Source organism: Silene latifolia, chromosome X (assembly GCF_048544455.1).
Source record: "Silene latifolia isolate original U9 population chromosome X, ASM4854445v1, whole genome shotgun sequence".
Lineage (NCBI taxonomy): Eukaryota > Viridiplantae > Streptophyta > Magnoliopsida > Caryophyllales > Caryophyllaceae > Silene > Silene latifolia.
In genome coordinates, this window is record NC_133537.1 from 180,875,476 (window position 1) to 180,900,497 (window position 25,022).

The window sequence follows — 25,022 nt, forward strand, 5'->3', positions numbered from 1 at the left end:
AAGAACATGCCCCTCTAATTAGCCTAATGGGGTATTTATAGTGAAAATTAGGGAGGATGCATTAGGGTTAACTAAGGGCTAAACTAGTAATTACACTTTTAAGTTGAGCAAGGAGGACCCGGTATTTTCTGAGAGAAGGGCTTCTCTTTTCGTAGCTTGAAGAAGACAACCCGTGCTGTGAAGAAATCCGGGCGGAATAAGGTCGGGACGGACGGATTTGGGCGGTGGAATCCGAGCGGATTCTGAGGAATCCGGACGGATTGTTGAGGGGGAATCCGAGCGGATTCAGGCACGGGACGCTCGGATTCGTGCAGAGGCTGGACGGGGGATTGTTGACAATCCGCTCGGATTGTCGTCAAAGATAGTAACTTCTTCTTTTCTTCCCTTTTCTTCATAAATTCCTTGGGGATTTCCTTGGGGACTCAAGGATCTTTCCTCAACATTGCTCTTCTACTATGATATGTACAAAGGCCTTCTAATCTTGTCTCTCCTTGATGCTTGGTCATTGAATTCGATCAATTTAGTCTCGTTTTGCCATGAAAATGCAAGATTCTTACTCCTTTCCTACCAAGGGATCAAAATCTCAAAGAATATGCAAAACAAAGAACTAAAGATAGGAAATGACCCAAATAAGCACTAAAAAGCATGGAAACAAGGCTAATTCGGGGGCTAAATATGCGCCAATTATGGTCACATCAAATATCCCCAAACCGAACCTTTGCTCGTCCCGAGTAAAGAGGTGACAAAGACTAGGACCAATACTAACCTATCCTAATAATATAGCCGATATGAGACAATTAGCGGGTCTCACTCCGCCCCTTCAACTCAAAACAAGACAACCATGAGGTAGGATGCCTTCTTGCAAGGCAAGGTGGGTCTTGCCAAAATGGCGACACATCCAAACATTAAGCACACAAAAACACATAATGGATGCATCTACAAAAAGAATAGCCACTTTCCTCATCTAAGTGGTGGAAATTATCTACAAGGGAAGCAATTCAGGGGTACACAATCCTTCATAGATGCAATTTGTTCAAACTACTAAGCCTAGAAGGATACCAATAAATCACCTCCAAAATGTGTCAAGCTAGGGTACCTGTGTCCTCAATCGTTAAATGCTTTTGTCAAGAGTAGACTCCCTATGGTGTTAGAAACACTGGAGGATCGCGGAATTCCCCCTCTTGCCTAGACAAGAAGAAGGGTCGTCCCCTCTCTAGCATGCACAAAAATGGATACGATTGATAAAGGGATCAATAGATATTTGAGTTTCACTTTGGGAGTTTGCTTTTGTTTTTGTTTTTCCCCCCAATTTCTTGTGGCATTTGACATTTGAGAACACTTTCTTTGCCATTTCTTTTGATTTTTGGCATTTCAATACTTGACAACTTTTTTTGCATTTCTTTTTGAACATTTTCAAAGTCACCCCAATTAGTAACGAGGGTGCCTTATATTTGAAGCTTTAGGAGTCTATTTTTGCTCCTCTTTTCATTTGATGCATTTTTGCAAACTTTCTTTTCACTTTTCATTTCATTGAACCCAAATTGATTTCTTTTTGTGCCCATTCCCTTTTTGACAAAATGTATGGTAGAACATGGATGATGGATGTATGGGTGCATGGTTTTAAGGGTCACCTTGGAATAAACGGTAGCCAAGGAGTTATCACACCACAAGGTACTCTTGACTAGGCCTTAAACCATGGGTCAAAGGATACTAGCATGACACATCCTAGGGTGTTTTACAAGCATTCTAACAAGCAAAGTCTTAAGAAGAAAAAGCATCTACTAGGGCCTATATACACTTGTCAAGCTTCCCAAATAGACGGTTTCGCAAAATTTTCTAACATGCAAACTACATGCCATGATGCAACTAACATATAAACATCCTAATGCATATGATTCTACCAACTAATATGACATCTAATCTAAATGCAAGTCCTAGATTCACATTGTTATACCGCATCAATCAAAATAAAGCCACATAGTCATTAACATAAAGAGGAAAAAGGAGATTGGAAAGATCATACCATGCGGTCTTCAATATCCTCATGTCTCGGATGTAGCGTAGTCAATCAATGTGAACAAGGATAAAACAAACACAATATATACAAGACAATATATACAAAGGAAATGAACTTGTTTTTGGGTTTTTCAATTTTTTCAATTTTTATGATTTTTGAGATTTTTCAATTTTTATGGGTTTTTTGAATAAGAGTTAAACGTTAGAATTCCCATCCCCACACTAATATGGGCATTGTCCTCAATGGCCAAAATGATGGAAATTATGCAAAGATGATGCATGATTTCTATACTAAATGCAATCTACACTAAGCTACACTACATGATGCATGGTTTTTGTTATGACGGAGAGGATAATTTAGATTACCTCCCGTTGCGTATGCATTAACTTCCCCAAACCGAGTGAGACACTATTGCTAATGTCCAAGGATGGGTATAGTTCATGCACACACTATGCTATGCATGAAGCTAATTTGTCATTTTGGATTTTACAAATGGGAACAATAGAATAAGAACACCTCAATGGTACCGAGGTGTGAGTCCTTTGATGTTGCTAGGACTACTCCAACAATGATCAAAATTAAATAAAATACAAAGAGATATAGACAAACCACGGGAGTGTAGGAGTCTCCAAGGCTTGCTAGTCTTCCATCATGCTATCATCATCACCACTTCCCTCATGAGAAGTGGTCACATTGCCACTTTCCTTGTCATTTGCTTCTTCACTTTCTTCCTCATCTTGCTCATCATCATCTTCACCATTTCTTTCTTCTTCCATTGCTTCTTCCTCAATATTATCATCAACTTCTTCATCATTTCCAACAACCTCATTGTCTCCCACCACGTCCCTAGATGCACCCGGAAATAAGACTTCTCTATCCGCCCAACTAGGCAAAGGACAAGATGGATCAAGGAGTCCTTGCCTAGCTAGATGTAGGAGGGGTGGATATTGAGCCAAATACGCATTTTTCCGATCTTCATGGGCTTGCTTGTGCATTGCTTGCATGAGAAGAGTCACATAGTCTTTCCCAATTTCAATTCCTTCCGGCTTGAACTCTTCATACTCAAAGGGGTAAGGTGGTATGACAATGGAAGAGGAGGGGGTTTCAAGATCACCCTTTTGTTGTTGAATGATATACTCGGCTTCTTCGGAAAGGGGAAGTAGATAATTGGTCCGGTGGACGCTTAGGCGACAAATCTTCGAGGGCAAGGTGAACGATCTAGCTTCACTAGTTAACCATCCATATTTAGTGTCAAGGGGGTTATGGGCAACCTACTTGAACTTGTGAATCATAATATGCATATCAATAAGATGGCCACCTTCCTTTGCTTTGTACTTCTTATCCTTATTGAAATTAGGATCAAAGTGTTTAGCTAGGACCGTGACTAGGCCGCCATTGACAATAACGGTCGTGCCCTTCTTCCCACTATCAACATTGAGCAATCTATCAACCAATAGCCTCAAAGAATTGTAAGGCTTGGTGTGAATTCTTCCGATATTCAAAGCCGATTCAAGGAGAATAAAATCGAGTCTTGTGAAATGATTGGTGTCTTTCCTAGCAATTATGGTATTTCCCACAACCTTGTGCCATACTCTTATGCCCGGATGATGGACCAAAAGAGCACGACATGCATGAAAATCCTCAAATTTCTTCCCGGAGATTGCCTCCCAAAGAGGCTCGGGGTCATACTTTTCATAATGCTTAAGATAACTCGATTCATCACTAAGACCCAAAATTTCACCTAATTCCGTAAAGGTAATGCGTCTACTAACATTAGCTAGACGAAACTCGAGATTTTCTCTATTCTCAACTTTGGTGACTTTCAAAGAACTTAAAAATTACAAGACAAGGGAGGGGTATGTCAATTCCTTTGTTTCAAACAATTTCTTCTACCCCATGGCTTTGAAAAAGGCTTTTGTTTGTTCAAGAACACCCAATTTTTCCAAGGCATCTTTACATATGAATTTGGTGGATTGAATAGATTTCATAGCAAACTTGACAAAGGTATTTCTATGGGTATCGGAAATAAAAGTTACCTCCGGATAATGCAAAAGTTGATTAATTACCGGAGTAGAAGATGTTGATGGTCCCATAGAAGGTTGTTGTTGTTGTTGCACTTCCAAGTTTGGTGTTGCCACCACCATAGCCAAAGCTTTATTTGTTTGAAGAGCCTTTTGCCTTTGTGAGAGTGCCTTAGCCTTTGGTGCCTTTGTTGCTCCCTTAGTCCTTGCCATTGATGAGCTTAACCAAGAAAAGAGTGAAAAATCTTCAATTTGTAGTATGCCCAAATCGATTTGAAGGTGAAAGGCTTTGCCTTTATGAAAACAAGAATCGACTCAAAGGTTGAAGATTTTGTTCTTGGTTTTGATTTTTGTTGAAGAAGGAGTGATTAATTTGTTGTTGGAAGGATGGTTTGATTTGATTTTGGTGAATATTGTTGAGGGTTTTTGTTTTTATGATGGAGAGGATGAGGGTTTTGATGTTGTGGGTAGTGTTTATGAATGAATGAATGAATGAATGAATGAAGGTGGGAGGGGTTTTAAAGAGACCGAAAATTTCAAAATCGGGGGCAATCCGTGCGGATTAGGCTCAATCCGTGCGGATTCTGCTTCTTCTACCTTTGCAAAAACTCGCCTAAAGACGGGCGGATTTGGTACAATCCGCTCGGATTTGCTGAACACGGGACGGGCGGATTTGCTCAAGGACGGACGGATTTCTGCCCGAGAGAAATTTGCTTGTTTTCCTCGTTTGCAAAGACGGGCGTCTTTCTCACAAGACGGACGGATTCTTGAGACGGGCGGATTTTAATTCGCTCGGATTCTTTCTTGATCAAGAAAATTTCAAAATTCAGCTCAGTTCAAGGCGGGCGTCTTTTCTGCAGGACGCTCGAATTGCATAAGACGGGCGGATTCTTGGGAATCCGCTCGGATTCTTCCTCTGTGTACACGGATTCAGTTCCACCCGTGCACAGCGCATTCCCTTTATCATTCTTCCATTCTTTCTTTCAAGTCTTGTGTTCTTCATTGTGGGGGCACTACTAAGGCATGGATAGCCTAGGCAATTGCCATCCCCACACTAAGGTAAAGCACTACACATCAACTGTAATTGTTAGTCCCTCCCTCACTTCTCTCTTACATGACAATTATTTTGATCAAAGTAACTAAAAATCCAAAGATGACAAAAATGCAATACAAGAATTGAAATGTAAGTTAGGGAGTTAGAAATATTTACAAGTGGTGGTTTAGAGAGGACTCCACCAAACTCTCATTCTTGATGAGATGTCAAGGGGGCATGTTCAAGGTGTTGTTAATGTTGCTCAACACCTTGAAGAAGTAATCAAAAGCTTGTTCATTATTATGGTAGAGGTCCTCAATAGATCGTGGCCCTTGTTGTTGATCATGATCGATGGCATGTCCAATGTAGGGATTAAAAATCCCTTCAAATTCGTCGTCCCAAAGACCACAAACTTCATTGAGTTGATCATTGAAAATCTCTTGCTTAGATGGAGACAACTCTCCCAATTTCTTCTCTTGGCCAATGAGGCCATCCTCTTCTTCCTTGGTTGATTTTGATGAGCTTTGCAAGCTCTCCTTGTCACAATTTACTTGCTCTTTGAATGGAGCATCTTCAACTTTCTTCTTCCATTGGAGTTCCGATTTCTTCCTTTCATCTTTTCGGCTATAATGATCAATCATGAAACATGGCTCATGCAAACGAGGAGCTCTCATAGTCTTGTCAAGATTGAAAGTTATGCTTTCATCTCCCACTTCTAGAGTGAGCTCACCATGTTTCACATGAATTACCGCACCGGCGGTGTGTAAGAAAGGTCTTCCTAGGATGATTGGAATGTTGGAATCTTCCTCCATATCAACAATGACAAAGTCCACCGGGATGAAAAACTTCCCAATTCGCACGGGGACATCTTCCCATATCCCTAACGGTGTCTTCGTCGATCTATCGGCCATTTGGAGTGTGATGTTGGTGCATTTAAGCTCTCCCATCCCCAACCTTTTACTTACCGAGTACGGCATGACACTCACACTAGCCCCTAGATCACATAAGGCTTTGTTGATCGTCGTGTCGCCAATGGTACACGGTATTGAGAAGCTTCCCGGATCCTTTAACTTTGGAGGTGAACTCCCTTAAAGTATTGCACTACTCACCTTAGTGAAGGCGATAGTCTCAAGTTTCCGGATTGACTTCTTCTTTGTGAGGATATCTTTCATGTACTTCGCATAGGCCGGAACGTGATTGATTAATTCCGTGAAAGGAATTGAGACTTCTAAATTCTTCACAATTTCCATGAACTTTCCAAGTTGATCATCAAATTTGGGCTTGGCTTGACGACTTGGAAAAGGAAGTCTAATCACAATGGGCTCCTTTTCTTTGGCCTTGTCTTCATTTTTCTTTGAACTTTCTTCTTTTGATGATTCTCCATCTTTGGAGTTTTGCACAATTTCTTCCTTTTCACTAGCTTCCACAACTTCATCCTCAACTTGCTTCTTCGGTGCTTCATACCTTGTACCACTTCTCAAGTGAATGGCACTAACGTTTCATGTCTAGGGGATTACTTTGAGGTGGTAATTGCCCCTTTTGTCTTTGTGAGCTTGAAGATGCTAGTTGAGTCAATTGTGTTTCCAACATCTTGGTGTGAGCTAGAATGTTGTTGATGGTGGTTTCTTTTGCTTGGCTATCTTTTTGCATTTAGGTGAAAAATTCTTGTTGATTCTTTTGCATTTGGAGGACCGCTTTTTGGACATCAAAACCTTGGTCATTTTGGTGATTGTATGGATTTTGATTTTGGTAACCTTGGTTTTGATTGTAAATGGGTCTTTGATTTTGGTTTCTCATGGGTGGTGGAGTGTATGTTGTTTGAGGTTTTTGAACATTTTGGCTTTTGTATGAGAGATTTGGATGGAACTTGGTGTTTTTATTGTAAAAATTTGAATAAGGGGTACCATTTTATATGCTTGGAAAGCATTCACTTGTTCGGTTGTTCCCCTACACTCACTAGGGTCATGACCCAAAGTTCCACAATTCTCACATATCCCACTTGGGATTGATGAGGATGCCGTCATGGCATTGACATGATGCTTCGATGATTTTGAGTTTTCCTCAAGTCTAGCCATAGCTTGTTCAAACTTCAAGTTGATTGTATCGATATGGGAGCTTAGTTGGGCACCTAATTGAGTAACGGCGTCCACCTCATACTTTCCTCCTCTAGTAGCCTTGCGAGGCCTACTATATTGTGAATTGTGGATTGCCATCTCTTCAATTTTGCTCCAAGTTTGGTTGTCATCAACCTCGGTGAACATCCCATTCGATCCCATATTGAGAATGTTCCTAGAATCTTCATATAAACCATTCCAAAATTGTTGCACCAAAAACCATTCGCTAAGTCCATGGTGAGGACATGAGCGACAAATTCCCTTGAACCGCTCCCAAGCTTCATACAAAGACTCTTCATCCCTTTGCTTAAAACCCGTAATTTGAGCTCTTAGCATGTTGGTCTTTTCCGGTGGGTAGAATTTTTGTAGAAAGCTAGAGCCAACTTCTTCCAAGAATCTATTCCAAGTGTGGCCTTATCAAGGCCCTTCAACCATTGCTTTGCGGTGCCGATTAAGGAAAAAGGAAATAAGACCCATCTAATTTGGTCTTGAGTCACGCCCGTTTGAGAGATAGCATCCCAATAATCGCAAAAGGTTTCCATATGAGAATGAGGGTCCTCACTAGGCATCCCCCCAAATTGGCTCCTCTCAACTAGTTGGATGAAGGCGGACTTGGCAATAAAATTTCCGGTGAGATGTTGCGGTGTAGGAGTACCATTTGGTAGATTCTCCTCGGTGGGTACGGAGTGTGACGAGAATTTTGGCATTGTAGGTGGATTTTGTGGGGTATTGTGTAATGGGTTTTCTTCTCCTTCTATTGCGAAAGGATTGACAAACTCACTAGTGGGTTGAACAACTTCACTAACACCTCTCAAATTCCTCCTAACAAGTCTCCTATTGTTCGTCAAGGTTCTTTCGATTTCACGGTCAAAAGGTAACAAATCACTTTGTAACCTTCTAGACATGCAAAATATCAAACAACTCAAAAACAATTAGAACAAACCTTGAGGAGTTTTACTTCCTCAAGGTGAAGAAAGACACAACTAATAACAATAAAAAGAAATCTAAATCAAACAAACACCGTCCCCGGCAACGGCGCCATTTTTTATGCGATCCCGCTAAGTGTTCACAAATTAAGATGTGGTCGTTGGTCACAGTCGAATCAAAACACAATTTATAGCTTAACAAGCAACTCTACAATTAGTAAAGAGGCAAGTAAAGGTCGGATCCCAAGGGACGGGAGTTGAAATGAGATTTCTATTGTAACTAGTGGTGTCTAAGGGGTGTCACAAATTGGGTTGATGTAGAAGGTTACTAAACTAGAATAACAATGAAAATAAACAAGCAAGATGAATGAAAGGGGTGAAAACAATTGATTAAAGGCACTAGGGTGTCATGGGGTCATAGGGGAATCATGGGACATGATATACAAACATGTTCTCAAATTATAAGCAAGCAATTATTGTTGTGATGGATTGAGTTGGGTTATATCTTACAATCCTAGGAAAGTTTGGGTCCCGAAGCCGAATCGATTAGATTGTACAACACCTACAAGTCGACTTAATCTTCCCTACTCAACAACATGCATGGTCTAATGAGACTCGAGTTGGGTTATGTCTTACAAGTCTCATTGAAAAGATAGGAGATGATAGTAAATGCAAGGATTCATAGGCTTAGCATTTCATCAAATATAACATGTGCATGAGTTGAGATCAAAACAAGCAAGCAAATAAAACATGAAAGCATATTAATTTAAGCATGAATCATTCCCCATGTTGGTTTCCCCTAATCACCCATTAACCCTAGCTAAGAGACTACTCACTCATTATCATGTTGATCATGCTAGCAAGGTTGTCAATCATACTAACAATATTAAACATGATGAATAAATGAAAGTAATTAACAGTAATTAAAAAGGGATTAAGAGATTATACCTACTAATGATTCCAATAATAAAGCAAGAATAATAGAAGTACTTGAATGCTAGATTGAGAGGTTGTCAATCTCCCAATAATAACCCAAATAATCTTCAATTACTCAAAATAAAGGATGAACAAAAGAGAGATTAAAGAACTAAAACTTGGATTAAAACTTGATTAATACTTGATTACAATATTAAAGAGAGATTTGATTGATATTAACTACACTAATTATTGATAAGAAGAACATGCCCCTCTAATTAGCCTAATGGGGTATTTATAGTGAAAATTAGGGAGGATGCATTAGGGTTAACTAAGGGCTAAACTAGTAATTACACTTTTGAGATTGAGCAAGGAGGACCCGGTATTTTCCGAGAGAAGGGCTTCTCTTTTCGTAGCTTGAAGAAGACAACCCGTCTTTGTGAAGAAATCCGGGCGGAATAAGGTCGGGACGGACGGATTTGGGCGGTGGAATCCGAGCGGATTCAGAGGAATCCGGACGGATTGTTGAGGGGGAATCCGAGCGGATTGAAGGCACGGGACGCTTCGGATTCGTGCAGAGGCCGGATGGGCGGCGGATTGTTGACAATCCGCTCGGATTGTCGATCGCATAGTAACTTCTTCTTTTCTTCCCTTTTCTTCATAAATTCCTTGGGGATTTCCTTGGGGACTCAAGGATCTTTCCTCAACATTGCTCTTCTACTATGATATGTACAAAGGCCTTCTAATCTTGTCTCTCCTTGATGCTTGGTCATTGAATTCGATCAATTTAGTCTCGTTTTGTCATGAAAATGCAAGATTCTTACTCCTTTCCTACCAAGGGATCAAAATCTCAAAGAATATGCAAAACAAAGTACTAAAGATAGGAAATGACCCAAATAAGCACTAAAAAGCATGGAAACAAGGCTAATTCGGGGGCTAAATATGCGCCAATTATGGTCACATCAAATACCACGGGATTTCCCTTACCTTTGAAACTTCCACTGTTATGTGTTGCGTATTATGGATAAGTGGGGTTACATTCACCTCCTCTAGTTCCCAAAACAACCAGATCCCTCCACTAAAACCTTCGGCATCCACCCAAGTTTTTATTAATCCTGTCACAAACTCGTTGGGCCGCTGCCCCACTCAAAAATTAATCCAGTCACTTATGGTCTGTTAATCCGAACAATTTCGTTCAACATAGATAAAAATGTAGCGCTCCTCGCTCCTTGGACATTCCAAGTCATCAGACATAGGGGAGGACGCTGGTTAAGATGATTCGGGTATCTATCCATGAGTGATATTGGACGATTTGTCAAAGAGGACAAGTAAGCCTCAGAGAGCTTATTGAGAACTCTCATCACCCGATGGGTGATATTCACCTCTAAGAAGAGGTCCACTAATATCGATCTTGGGGGTAAGACCGCTTCAATTTCCATCTCCATCGTATGTGCAAGTAGGATCGCCAATGCTATTGATAGGGATTCCATTTGTGATGTTAAGCAAAGGTAGTGTAAAGGAGGGATGTGAGAATACTTGGCTATGGGGATGTTGAACTTTAAAAAGACGGAGTTCATGGTTATTCGTTGAAGGTGATATGGACGAGCGAGTCGTTTTTTGAGCGGTTTTCGAGAAACTTTGCCTTTCCTAATCCCCTCATAATTCTCTTTATTAGGTAGAGAATTTTTAGGAAATTTCCTTGAAGAAGATTTCGAAATTAACAACGCAGATTTAGGATTATTTTTGTCAACAATCTCATTAACCGAAATCACAGGGATTTGCACGAGACTGGAGTCTAAGTGGGATTCAGTATTAATTCCTTACCTAATCATAGGAGTCTTGCTAGTAAAAGAGTCATTATTGTTTCCTAAATCCACAGGTTGGATTGTCATATCCCTTTGATTCTTCATATAATTAGTTTCCTTATAATTAGGAATTGTTCCTTCAATATTATTTCCTATGTTCAAAGACGAGGACCTCATAATATCCTAATTCACCAAGTTATTGGCCTCTGTATTATTCGAACCCGACTCCATAGTATCTACGGAAATATTTGAAAATGATCTCGGACTTGTCATAAACTCACCTTGTGAGCCCAGATTACGCCCTTTTTCAACCATAATCCGTTGATGGGTGAGAGGCCCTCCTCTACTTCCTTGACTTGCTCTGTCTCCATCTCACTCAGGACATCAAACCTGTTGGAGTAGTTGTCCTCCACAATATTGCATGATCACATTAAGTCTCATTAAGGAATATGCATGGGATATTCATTGGCAATACTAGTCAGTTGATCAACGTATATTGGTAACGGTTGGCCAACTAGGGTTTGACGTTACTGTTGTGAGATGGCGGTGTTCAGCTGATCCCTTTCGGTCACACCTAAAGGAACGTGCCCCAACACGGAAACTAATTAATTGTATGAGATACGGTTTAGTTAGTCCCTTGATAAATTGACTAAGAGTTAGTCGATTAATTTAATTTAGAGAGATATCGAGTTGTGAACTCGAGGCGCGGAAATTGTTATTTAATTATTCGATAATTAAATAATAAATTAATTGAGACGAGAATTAATGATTAAACGGTTAACTGTTAAATTAGTACTAATTGACTAATGTAATTAGTATTGGTACGTAAAATATATGTTTAACTGTACAGGTATATTTAAGGAGTGTTTTAGACGAAATTAATTGGGAAGCATTTTAACATAAAACGATGTTTAAATAAAAATTACATGTATTTGTGCGACAAATATAAGAACCAAAATGGACCCGTAAATGGATCATTTTGGACTGTGTAAATTGAACAAAAAGGAACACCATGGACATAATGATTGTGTTTGTGCATGCTTTTGTTCTTCTCAATGCTTTACTCTTCCTATAGCATACTTACTCTATTCCATGCACATGTTAATTGGATGTATGAAAACACACTCAAACTCTCCCCTCTCTCCTTTATGTGAACCAACCTCCCTCCTTAAACACTCCCATTCATTGTTCATGTTTCCACTTCATCTCATCTTTGCATGTGGAGAAAAATAAAAAGAGTTTATCTCTCTAAAAACCAAAAATATTAGAAATCACATACTAAGAGTTAGTATTACAAATCTAATAATTTTGACTAAGTGTTAGTATTATTTCAAGGGTAATCTTACAATATATCTAGTTAATATTTGTATGGTTTTGGGTAAGTTCTTGGGTGTAATTTGAGAGGAGGCTTGGATTTAAGGAGGATCTTGCCATATATTGAATAGCTCAAGAATAACCAAGATGGTGATCTTAGTTGTGTCCAATATTACCATTCTCAATGTAAGAAAAATTGTTTTCCTCATCTTTTATATTTAAAAGGCTTATATATTACATGCATATTACATAGATACAATGATTTCTAAATTAAAGAAATTTTGATAATCGAATTAGAGAGGTCTAATTCGGGGTTATGGTCTTTCAAGTGGTATCAGAGCTTTGGCTTGTATTATGCATGTTAATTTTAAGCATTTTAATCTAATTATGAGATAATTTTAAAATAAAAAAATGGTTCTAAAATGAAGATTTTAACACGAAAATTTTTGCATGCATACCTTCTGATCTCAAATGATTTGTTGTAAAATTTGGTGAGTTGTGGAATTATTTTGCTATTTATTATCATTTTTATAGAAAACCGAGCCGATAATATCGTACTTTAGTTAAGAGGTTAACTAAAATAGTTAAACTTGAATTTTGGCCTTAAAATTTTTATATGTTATCACATGCAATTTTTACAAATGTTCTGTAAAATTTCGTAAAAAGTTATGAAGCTTTGCATGTTTAATGATTTTTAATGGTTAAAAATCGATAAAAATCGATTATTTTATTCAAAAATAATGAACGGAATTTTCTGGGTATGAAAATTTTTGGTATATTCCAAAATATATTTTATATGATAAAAGTGAAATTAATTCGAAATTTTTTGGACTAAATTTTTTACCTTTTAGGTCCCTGGAAGAGTTCCAGAACGTAAAAAATTTTGTGTCAAAATTTTGTAATGGTTAAAATAATTTTTGAATTGTTTATCAAGGTCGTGATAAAAACCGATTTAAATAGCACATGGATAATATTAATTCAAACTAATTCTTATTAAGAAATTAGTGTGGAGTAATTTTGAGTTCTAAATCAGTTTAGACAATTAGTTTCAGCTCAAACGAGATTTAAGTGTTGATTATTGATTTTTAACCGGTAAAAATCGATATATTCCGCAAAACCGAGCTATTTTAAAAGATTATGCTAAAAGGGCGATTTAGGCAGGAATGTTACCACATTTTATTTATTTTTATTGTTGAATGAATGAACGTCATTTATTTAATTATTTATGCAATTTTTGTACCTAGTATGGCCTAGTTTATTTTTAATCGTTATTTCCCGAAATGTATGGGAATAGCGATTTGTTTGTAATTTAAATACGTATCGTCGGTTTGTAATTAATTAATAGTTTTTATTTATTTAATTAATTAATGTATAATAGGAATAACTATGTAATTTGATTGTAATAGTTATTTTTACCAGCGTTTCCAAAAGACGGAATTTACATCGAGACGGAGTTTATTTTGGAAGAGGTTCCAAATCCTACAAGACGGTGCATGCTTGGAAGATGTTCCAATGAAGATGCTAGGGACCAATGAGTTAGTTTCCGATATGTAATAGTCTAGTTAATTTGATTAGCTAGGTGGCCATACTAGGATTTACCGTTTTTGCATGTTTTATTTATTTTATGCTAGTTCATCATGCCGAAATCGCCACACATGAATTTTATTTGGTTTCATGCTTTTATCATTCTATTGTCGATTTAAAGTTATCGAAGATTCACCTAGTTAGTTCACTTAAAGGAGAATGATAACTAATTGACAAGATCTTTCACATTCTTTTAATTTAAAATTGAGATTAGCCTTACCAATTATTAACACCTATGAATCCTTTGTTCATTAGAGTCACGCTCGCCCAAGCGGGGTGTTCTCTTTTTACCTCGGGTAAGTAGGGTGATAAGGGTTACCACGCGCCAAAATTGGTTAGACTCAACGGGGTATAAGACGGTCTTGTATTCCGGGGCTAGTAGATGGATTTGTTGAAATCCGTCGACCAAGAGTTCTAAAGGTAGAATTAGTCAAGCGTTGACTTACCGAATTTAGATAATTATAGGATGTTTGATCCAAGCGATGCCTATTTTTGTCTAAGGACGGATCTTGGAATCATTTATATAATTTAGTTAGAGGTCATTTTATAAATGGACTTGTTAAAAATGTTCATCAAGTTTTTATAACATTGAATGTTAATTTTTCCTATTTTCGTTCATATTCATAAATGTATATTCTATGACATCGTGCATTTCATCCTCCTTTCATCCTCTATTTATTATTATATTCGTTTCATTCTTTCATAGAAAGCGGTTTCTTTGAAGGAATTTGGTAGCAATGATTGGAAATATGATTTACCAATTCACCTACATAAGCTTACAACGATTTTTGTGATTATTTTACAACTTAACGTCCATACATATTAAAAAAGGGTTTCATGTTGCAAACTCTTATTACGAGTTTAAATGGGAGTCACATTTTATCAAGAGTGTCTTGATTTCGAAAGTGATACCTCCGTCATGAAGATGACATATTAGTTTTAATTACTCAAGAGTAATTCAAAAGTTTGCGAAAAGAGTTTTCAAAAAAACATAGAATACTCCAATATGATAGAGTCAAATGGCTCACTTCGAGAAAGGCCAAATCGATTGTTTATGCGCTAAAGAGTTTAGGCATATAATGACAATTGAACGGTTAGGTAGTTCAATTTCACAAGAAGTTGAGATTTTGCCACATGTTGCACTCGCTTTATAGTAATTTACCCTTACTAAATGTATAAAATATCACGAATGACATGAAGAGAGGTCTTCATGAGATTCATTTTTTGCTTGTTGAAGCAAAGAGAAATGTGAAAGTGAATGGGAGTTAAGAAGAAGCAACCTTAGATGTATGCAATAGGACAAAGTTGAAAGAGACATCTACTCAATGGATAGGCTAGTTCCACTATCTTGGTATGAGATACCAAGTACGGGTCATTTCTTTGTAAAGAAGTTTACATGAATTGATAAAATGTAAGACGTCTAGCATAGGACATTTTTGTATCGAAATAAAGCTAGAGTAGCAATGATTTCGATAGGGACAAATGTACCTAAATTTGGTTTTAAAAGAATGTAATAATCTATGTTTATACATAGAAGGCATCACTCATGTGATTTAAAACAAAAGGTTGTACCTAAAATCCTATGATAACTTGGTGGTTGGTTTAGACCACACAAGTTAGAGGTATTTTACATTCTTTTCGAAAACTAAATATTATTCTATCTTGTAGATTTTAAAGTCTCTAATCCTGTGAACCCAATTGATCAAACCTCAAGTAAATTCATTTAATGTGTAAACGATAAGCACATCGAACAACCATTTTATTGAGAACCATATGGTGTGTGTGCATGAATTATGTTTTCTTTTGCGGAAAAAAACACAAATAGTGAGGTGATTGACCATTTACATACGGATGTGTAAGGCCAATAGTAGGTTATATATACTTCGTTACTTTTACCGTAATGTTAAGTAGATATGAAAACATCGTGTCTACTTAATAAGAAATAAAAGTGATTTTTGAAATGTGGAATATTTTCAAAATGAAGTAGTAACCCAAAAACACGAAAAGATCATAATGTTGATCGGAAATTTCAAAGTAATAACTTTGAAGGTAAAATAGGTAATATCAAGTAATGACCTTGATGATCACTAAGAAGATTGTGAACCAGTTCACATATACCTTCTCCTAGGGACACCATAGAGTATGGTGTAGCCAAGAAGATAAACCGAACTTTATGAGATATAGTTTGAGGTTTTTCGCAATTTTGTAAGCTATTTTATCACTAAAGTTTAAAACCCGAATATAATAGCCTAAATGACTCCATATGTGATATGGATAGGGAGGGTCCCTAACTTGTCATTTTTATACATTTGGGACCATAAATGTTTATGTTCAGAACCAATTTATGTATTTGTGAGGGTTATCCAAAATTTAACCACTTGGTTTTTACTCCTCCAAAACGAGAACAAAGAGTTTGTGGCTCGTAATGCTGTGTTTCTAGAAAGATTTTCATTTTCTGAAAGATAGAGTGGGAGAAATTTTGAACTTACGGAAGTCCAAGACCCACAAACTGAGTACAATGCAAGAAAACGTTATTTATTGAGGCTTAGTGGTTATAAGGAGATAATTTTGCGATAATATTGCGTTACTTTTCGAAAGTGACGAATCTTCAACCCTCATCAAAGGCTTTTCTATAGTATGAACTCTATGTGATGGCGTGACACTGAAAGACCATAACCCCAAATTAGACCTCTCTAATTAGGTTATCAAAATTTCTTTATTTTAGAAATCTTTAGATCTATGCATTATGCATGTAATATATGAGCATTAAAACATAAAAGAAGAGGAAAAACAATTTTTCCTTACATTGAGAATGGTAATATGGGCACAACTAAGATCACCATATTAGTTGTTCTTGAGCTATTCAATATATGGCGAGATCCTCCATAAATCCAAGCATCCAAAGAAGAAAGCCTCCTCTCAAATTGCACCCAATAACTTACCCAAAACCTTACAAATATTAACTAGATATATTGTAAGATTATCCTTGAAATAATACTAACACTTAGTAAAAATTATTAGATTTGTAATATTAACTCTTAGTATGAGATTTTTAATATTTTTGGTTTTTAGAGAGATAAACTCTCTTTATTTTTCTCCACATGCAAAAGATAAGATGAAGTAAAAAATGAACAATCAAAGTGGAGTCCTAAGGAGGGAGGCCTGATGGGGGGTCATAAGAGAGGGAGTTAGATTGTGTTATTTTTTTTTGCCCAATGAATTGATGCATAGAATAGACAAAAAGCAATGGGAAGTGCACACCCAATAGAATTTGGTGGTGCATAATAATTGTGTCTCATGCACAATTATCTATAATCACACGCCCCAATGCCCATTTACGGGTCTATTTTAGTTCTTATATTTGTAGCACAAATATGTGTAATTTTTATTTAAACATCGTTTTATGTTTAAATGTTTTCCGATTAATTTCGTCTAAAACACTCCGTAAATATACGTGTACATCTACACATATATTTTACGTACCAATACTAATCACATTAGTCAATTAGTACTAATTTAATAATTAACCATTTAATCATTAATTCCCGTCTCAATTAATTTATTATTCAATTATCGCATAATTAAATAACAATTTTCGCTCCTCGAGTTCACAATTCGATATCTCTCTAAATTAAATAACCGACTATTTCTTAGTCAATCTATAAAAGGGACTAATTAAACTGTATCTCATACAATTAAAGATTTTTCGTGTTGGGGCTCATTCCTTTAGGTGTGACTGAAAGGGATCAGCTGAACACCGCCGTGTCACGACAGTAATGTCAAACCCTAGTTGGCCAACCGTTACCGATATACGTTGATCAGCTGACTAGTATTGCCAATGAATATCCCATGCATATTCCTTAATGAGATTTAATATGGTCACGCACTATTGTGGAGGACAACTACTCCAACAATCTCTCACTTGTCCGAGATAAGTTGTGCGATGATTATAACACACAATTGTGGATAACTCCTTATCCCAACAATATACTGCTTGTACTACACAAAGGTGTGTTACCGATTCACTTGTCCGTTTTAATAACAATCTCCCACTCAATGCAAGGTGTCTTTCAGGTCGCACTTGCATATGAACATATCGTGAGTGGTTTTCTCGATCGGGAGTATGACTGCAAGACCGAAAAATTCTACCATAGATTACTTCTGAGCGTGGCCACGCATTTCCCAGTCACAACTCCTCGAGTGGCCTAGAGATGTTTAAACCCAACGTGGGTGGACAATTCCTGTCTGCCCTATCTATCCTTTTGCACAATACAGATCACCATGACCCAGTAGATGCCCTTTGGCTTCCTTTCATGGCACGACCTAGGACAAAAAACAAAATCATTCGAAAACTGCACTGGTTCAGATAATAGTCTCCAGTTTGAAGAATCGACTCACAGGAATATCATAGAAGTCCCTGCCATGACCAGTCGTCTGTGATAGATCTAAGCGACTCTATAAATGTCACTGCCTGGCAAAGTGTCCAACAGTCTGCCTATGTAAACGACCAGTCATCCTTATGACCTTATGGTGCTAAACCAACAATCAATTGACTTATAATCTAGTCACTCCGAGACGTCACCTCATTAAGTGACTAGGGGCTAATACAATGTTCATCCTATTCTCTTTAATTGGGTTTCAACATTGTCTCCACCACCAATTCAGATAAACAAGGTATTCAATTTTTTCAGTCAAACTGAATAATTGAGTTCTTATAGCTCAAACAATGAATGCGATCATCACTTATGTAAATATCAATACTGTATCCAATATTTATATAACGATCTTCAGCAATTAAGGTATACTCCTCAATCACATTGAGATGACATAACCATCATGTCTACCTTATGCCAACGGCTTTGGCTAAAGGATTAGCAACAGTTTCATCACTCTAATTTCCATTGCTATTTTCCTTTTGTTCTATGCAATCTTTTCATCACATAGAGCCTTTTTGAGTACATGTCTAAACACGTTTTTAGACTCTGTTTCAAAAGCCAGTCAAACACTCCAACTGTTTTCACAGTCTTTCGGGAGATGATATTCGGCTAACATAACTACTCTAGTTATATTAAACTCCGGATATCAACTGTCTCTTTTACAACATCGGATGTTGTAATGTACTTAGCTTTCGTTCATGATTTGTACGTATAACACTTATAAAAACACATCCTTCATATGACATCTTTTACACATGACTTCTTATACATATATGTATAACTCCTTATACATATTATTCTTTATGCACATAACACTTTTACATGCTAACCATTCCATAACTAGGCCCATAACATCTTATAAGCATAGGAATGTTATCGTGTAACCTTTTTACACGAAATTCATAAATTCCTCCAAACTACAAGAGTAAATCCTCAGTGCTTCTCAAGTACTGAAGGATGCTCTTGATAATCATCTAGTGGCACTCACTAGGATATTATTGGTAATGACTTCTCATATTCTCAATATGATAAGTCCCGACGAGAGCAGCTTTTAGCATATTTAATAGATCCTGTAGCGGAAGCACAAGAGATCTTATTTGTGTTCAACAACTTGAACGAGTCAAGAATCTTATCACATAAGTCTCTTGACAAAAATGCTAATATCCATGGAGATCTATCTCATTAGATCCGGATATTTAAGATGCGCCATGCTACTCTCAAGTATTCACCCGAGAATATTTCAAATCACTAATATGTCAAACACATATTTAGACTAAGAAACTCACCTTAGCTCCCACTAAACTCCTTGTATCATCATGGTACCTCGACAACTCGAGTAATACCATTCTGATTAACGACATGATTGAACCCACGGTTCCAATTCCTTGACGTATATAAGATCACAAAAGGAATCTTTCAAGCATGCTAGGCTTCTTAGCATTGACAAGTTCAACAAAACTTCTCACTTCATGAGTTTTATTCAAGGAGAAAGTTTCGTTATCCTTTTGCCGAATCTCATCCTTATGAGAGGCTATATTTCTAAGAACATATGAATTGATAAAGGCATTTGGGTTGTCACAAACTCTCTGTAACCAACTCAAAATTGAAACATCTTATGTAACCTTTATAACAAGATCAAGGTAACCTAATTTGGTGCAAAGTTTTTGCCCCAAATCAAGTCTCGAAAACATCTCATATTTCCTTCCTTATCACATCTTGTGGAAGAAGATTAATTTGAAAAGCCTTTGATGAGGGTTGAAGATTCGTCACTTTCGAAAAGTAACGCAATATTATCGCAAAATTATCTCCTTATAACCACTGGGCCTCAATAAAGAACGTCTTCTTGCATTGTACTCAGTTTGTGGGTCTTGGACTTCCGTAAGTTCAAAATTTCTCCCACTCTGTCTTTCTAGAAAATAAAATTCTTTCTAGAAAGACAGCATTACGAGCCACAAACTCTCTGTTCTCGTTTCGAAGGAGTAAAAACCATGTGGTTCAAGTTTGGATAACCCTCACAAATACATAAATTGGTCCTGAACATAAACATATATGATCCTAAATGTATAAAAATGACAAGTTAGGGACCCTCCCTATCCATATCTCATATGGAGTCATTTAGGCTATTATAGTCGGGTTTTAAATTTTAGTGAGAAATTAGCTTACAAAATTGCAAAAAACCGCAAACTATATATCATAAAGTTCGGTTTATATTCGTGGCTACACCATACACTATGATGTCCCTAGGAGAAGGTATATGTGAACTGGTTCACAATCTTATTAGTGATCATCAAGGTCATTACTTGATATTACCCATTTGACCTTCAAAGTCATTACTTTGAAATTTCCGATCAACATTTTTGATCTTGTCATGCTTTTGGTTTACTACTTAATTTTAATAATATTCCACATTTCAAAAATCACTTTTCTGTCTTATTAAATAGATACGAAGTTTTCATATCTACTTAACATTACGGTAAAAGTAATGAAGTATGTATAACCTACTATTGGCCTTACACATCCGTATGTATATGGTCACTCACTATTTGTGTTTCTTTTCTGCAAAAGAAAACATAATTTATGCACACACACCATAAGATTCTCGATCAAATGGTTATTCGATGTGCTTATTGTTTATATTAAACGAATTTACTTGAGGTTTGATCAATTGGGTTCACCGGTTTAGAGACTTTAAAATCTATAAGATAGTATAATATTTAGTTTTCGTGAAGAATATAAAATACCTCTAACTTGAGTGGTCTAAACCAACCACTAAGTTATCATAAGAGTAGGTACAACCTTTTGTTTTAAATCACATGAGTGATGCCATCTATGTATAAACATAGATGATTACATTCTTTAAAATCAAATTTAGGTACATTTGTCCCTATCGAAATCGTTGCTACTCTAGCATCATTTCGATACAAAAATGTCCTATGCTAGACGTCTTATGTTTTATCAATTCATGTAAACTTCTTTACAAAGAAATGACCCGTACTTGGTATCTCATACCAAGATAGTGGAATTAGCCTATCCTTTGAGTAGATGTCTCCTTCAACTTTGTCGTACCGCATATATCTAGGGTTGCTACTTCTTAACTCCCACTCACTTTCACGTTCCTCCTTGCTTCAACAAGGAAAAATGAATCTCATGAAGACCTCTCTTCATGTCATTCGTGATATTTTATACACTTAGTAAGAGTAAATTACTATAAAGTGAGTGCAACATGTGGCAAAATCTCAACTTCTTACGAAATTGGACTTTCTAACCGTTCAATTGTCATCATATGCCTAAACTCTTTAGCGCATAAACAATCGATTTGTCCTCTCTCGAAGTGAGCCATTTGACGGTATCATATTGGAGTATTCTATATGTTTTTGAAAACTCTTTTCACAAACTTTTGAACTACTCTTGAGTAATTAAAACTAATATGTCATCTTCATGAAGGAGGTGTCACTTTCAAAATCAAGACACTCTTGATAAGTTTGCAACACAAAATCCCTTTTAATATGTATGGACGTTAAGTGGTAAAATAATCGCAAAAAACATTGTAAGCTTATGTAGGTGAATTGGTAAATCATATTTCCAATCATTGCTTCCGAATTCCTTCAAAGAAACCGTTTTCTATGAAAGAACGAAATGAATATATTAATAAATAGAGAATGAAAGGAGGATGAAATGCACGATGTCATAGAATATACATTTATGAATATGAACAAAAATAGGAAAAATTAACATTCAATGTTATAAAAACTTGATAAACATTTTTAACAAGTCCATTTATATAACGACCTCTAACTAAATTATATAAATGATTCCATGATCCGTCCTTAGACAAAAATAGGCATCGCTTGGGCGAAACATCTTATAATTAACTAAATTCAGTAAGTCAACGCTTGACTAATTCTACCTTTAGAACTCTTGGTCGACGGATTTCACCAAATCCATCTACTAGCCCCGGAATACAAGACCGTCTTATACCCCGTTGAGTCCATCTAATTTTGGCGCGTGATAACCCTTATCACCCTACTTACCCGAGGTAAAAAGAGAACACCCCGCTTGGGCGAGCGTGGCTCTAATGAACAAAGGATTCATAGGTGTTAATAATTGGTAAGGCTAATCTCAATTTTAAATTAAAAGAATGTGAGAGATCTTGTCAATTAGTTATCATTCTCCTTTAAGTGAACTAACTAGGTGAATCTTCGATAACTTTAAATCGACAATAGAATGATAAAAGCATGGAAACAAATAAAATGCATGTGTGTGGCGATTTTGGCATGATGAACTAGCATAAAATAAAATAAAATAAATAAACATGCAAAAACGGATAAATCCTATTATGGCCACCTAGCTAATCAATTTAACTAGATTATTACATATTCGGAAACCAACTCCTTGGTCCCTAGCATCTTCATTGGAACATCTTCTAAGCATGCACCATCTTGTGGGATTTGGAACCTCTTCCAAAATAGACTCCGTCTCGATGTAAATTCCGTCTTTTGAAAACGCCGGTAAAAATAACTATTACAATCAAAGTACATAGCTATTCCTATTAAACATTAATTAATTAATTAAATAAATAAATAACTATTAATTAATTACAAACCGACGATACGAGATCGTATTTAAATTACAAACAAATCGCTATTCCCATACATTTCGGGAAATAACGATTAAAAATAAACTAGGCCATACTAGGTACAAAAATTGCATAAATAATAAAATAAATGACGTTTATTCATTCAACATTAAAATTATCAATAAAATGCTGTAACTTTCATGCCTAAATCGCCACTTTAGCATAATCTTTTAAAATTGCTCGGTTTTGCGGAATTTATCGATTTTTACCGTTAAAAATCAATAATCAACACGTAAGTCTCATTTAAGCTCAAACTAATTGTATAAACCGATTCAGAACTCAAAATTAGTCCACACTAATTTCTTAATAAGAATTAGTTTGAATTGATATTATCCATGTGCTATTTAAATCGGTTTTTATCACGAGCTTGATAAACAATTCAAAAATAATTTTAACCATTAGAAAATTTTGACACAAAAATTTTGTACATTTTGAAACTCTTCCAGGGACCTAAAAATTTCAAAATTTTTGTCCAAAAATTTTGAATTAATTTTATGAACAAAAACATCCATATTTATCGTTTTTTATCAAATAAACATCAAAAAGTGTGAAAACTATTTCTAAATTTCACTTTTATCATATAAAAAATATTTTTGAATATACCAAAATTTTCATACCCCGAAAATTCCGTTTATTATTTTTGAATAAAATAATCGATTTTTATCGATTTTTAACCATTAAAAATCATTAAACATGCAAATCTTCATAACTTTTTACGAAACTTTACAGAACATTTGTAAAAATGGCATGTGATAACATATAAAAATTTCAAGGTCGGAATCCAAGTTTAACTATTTTAGTTAACCTCTTAACCAAAAAACGATATTTTCGACTCGGTTTTCCATAAAATGATTAAATATAGCAAAATAATTCCACAACTCACCAAATTTGACCATAAACCATTGAGATCAGAAGGTATGCATGAAAAAAAATGTCGTGCAAAAAATCCCCATTTTAACACCATTTTTTATTTTAAAATTATCTCATAATTAGATTAAAATGCTTAAAATTAACATGCATAATATAAGCCAAAGCTCTGATACCACTTGAAAGACCATAACCCCAAATTAGACCTCTCTAATTAGGTTATCAAAATTTCTTTATTTTAGAAATTTTTGGATCTATGCATTATGTATGTAATATACGAGCATTAAAATATAAAAGAAGAGGAAAAACAATTTTTCCTTACATTGAGAATGGAAATATGGGCAAAACTAAGATCACCATCTTAGTTGTTCTTGAGCTATTCAATATATGGCGAGATCCTCCATAAATCCAAGCCTCCAAAGAAGAAAGCCTCCTCTCAAATTGCACCCAAGAACCTACCCAAAACCTTACAAATATTAACTAGATATATTGTAAGATTACCCTTGAAATAATACTAACACTTAGTAAAAATTATTAGATTTGTAATACTAACTCTTAGTATGTGATTTTTAATATTTTTGGTTTTTAGAGAGATAAACTCTTTTTATTTTTCTCCACATGCAAAAGATAAGATGAAGTAAAAAATGAACAATCAAAGCGGTGTCCCAAGGAGGGAGACCGGATGGGGGGTCATAAGAGAGGGAGTTGGATTGTGTTATTTTTTTTTTTGCCCAATGAATTAATACATAGAATAGACAAAAAGCAATGGGAAGTGCACACCCAATAGAATTTGGTGGTGCATAATAATTGTGTCTCATGCACAATAATCTATAATCACACGCCCCAATGCCCATTTACGGCTCCGTTTTGGTTCTTATATTTGTCGGACAAATACGTGTAATTTTTATTTAAACATCGTTTTATGTTTTATTTTTTTCCTTCATCATGGCAAGACCCACTATCTTCCCTGCTCTCACCATCAACATCCTCCTCTCTCCTTGTTTCCCGATCATCCCTTTCTTCATCTTGAGAAGCATTAGGAAAGATCACTTTCCTATCCACCGAATTTGGCAAAGAACTCGAAGGATCAAGGAGTCCTTGCCTAGCAATATGTAAAAGGGGTGGATATTGGGCGTAGTAGGCATTCACCCGATCATTTTATGCTTCCTTATGCATATGTTGCATTAATTTTGTAAAATAGTCATTGCCCGCCATAACATCACGGTTTGAACTCGTGGTAGGCAAAGGGATACGGTGGTGTAACAATGGAGGAGGAGGGCTCTTCATTTGGATTTTGTTGTTGCTTGATGATGCGTTCGTCACTTTCGGAAACGGGGATAAGGTAGTTGGTTCG

The 25,022-nt window shown here is 36.2% G+C and overlaps 1 non-coding gene across 1 annotated transcript; it reads left to right on the forward strand.

Annotated features, from left to right (window-relative positions):
- The first annotated feature begins 7,414 nt into the window (after positions 1 to 7,414).
- On the forward strand, positions 7,415 to 7,521 carry LOC141624094 (small nucleolar RNA R71). Its single transcript, XR_012533905.1, has one exon. It is a non-coding gene; the product is annotated as a small nucleolar RNA R71 (small nucleolar RNA).
- The last annotated feature ends 17,501 nt before the right edge of the window (positions 7,522 to 25,022 follow it).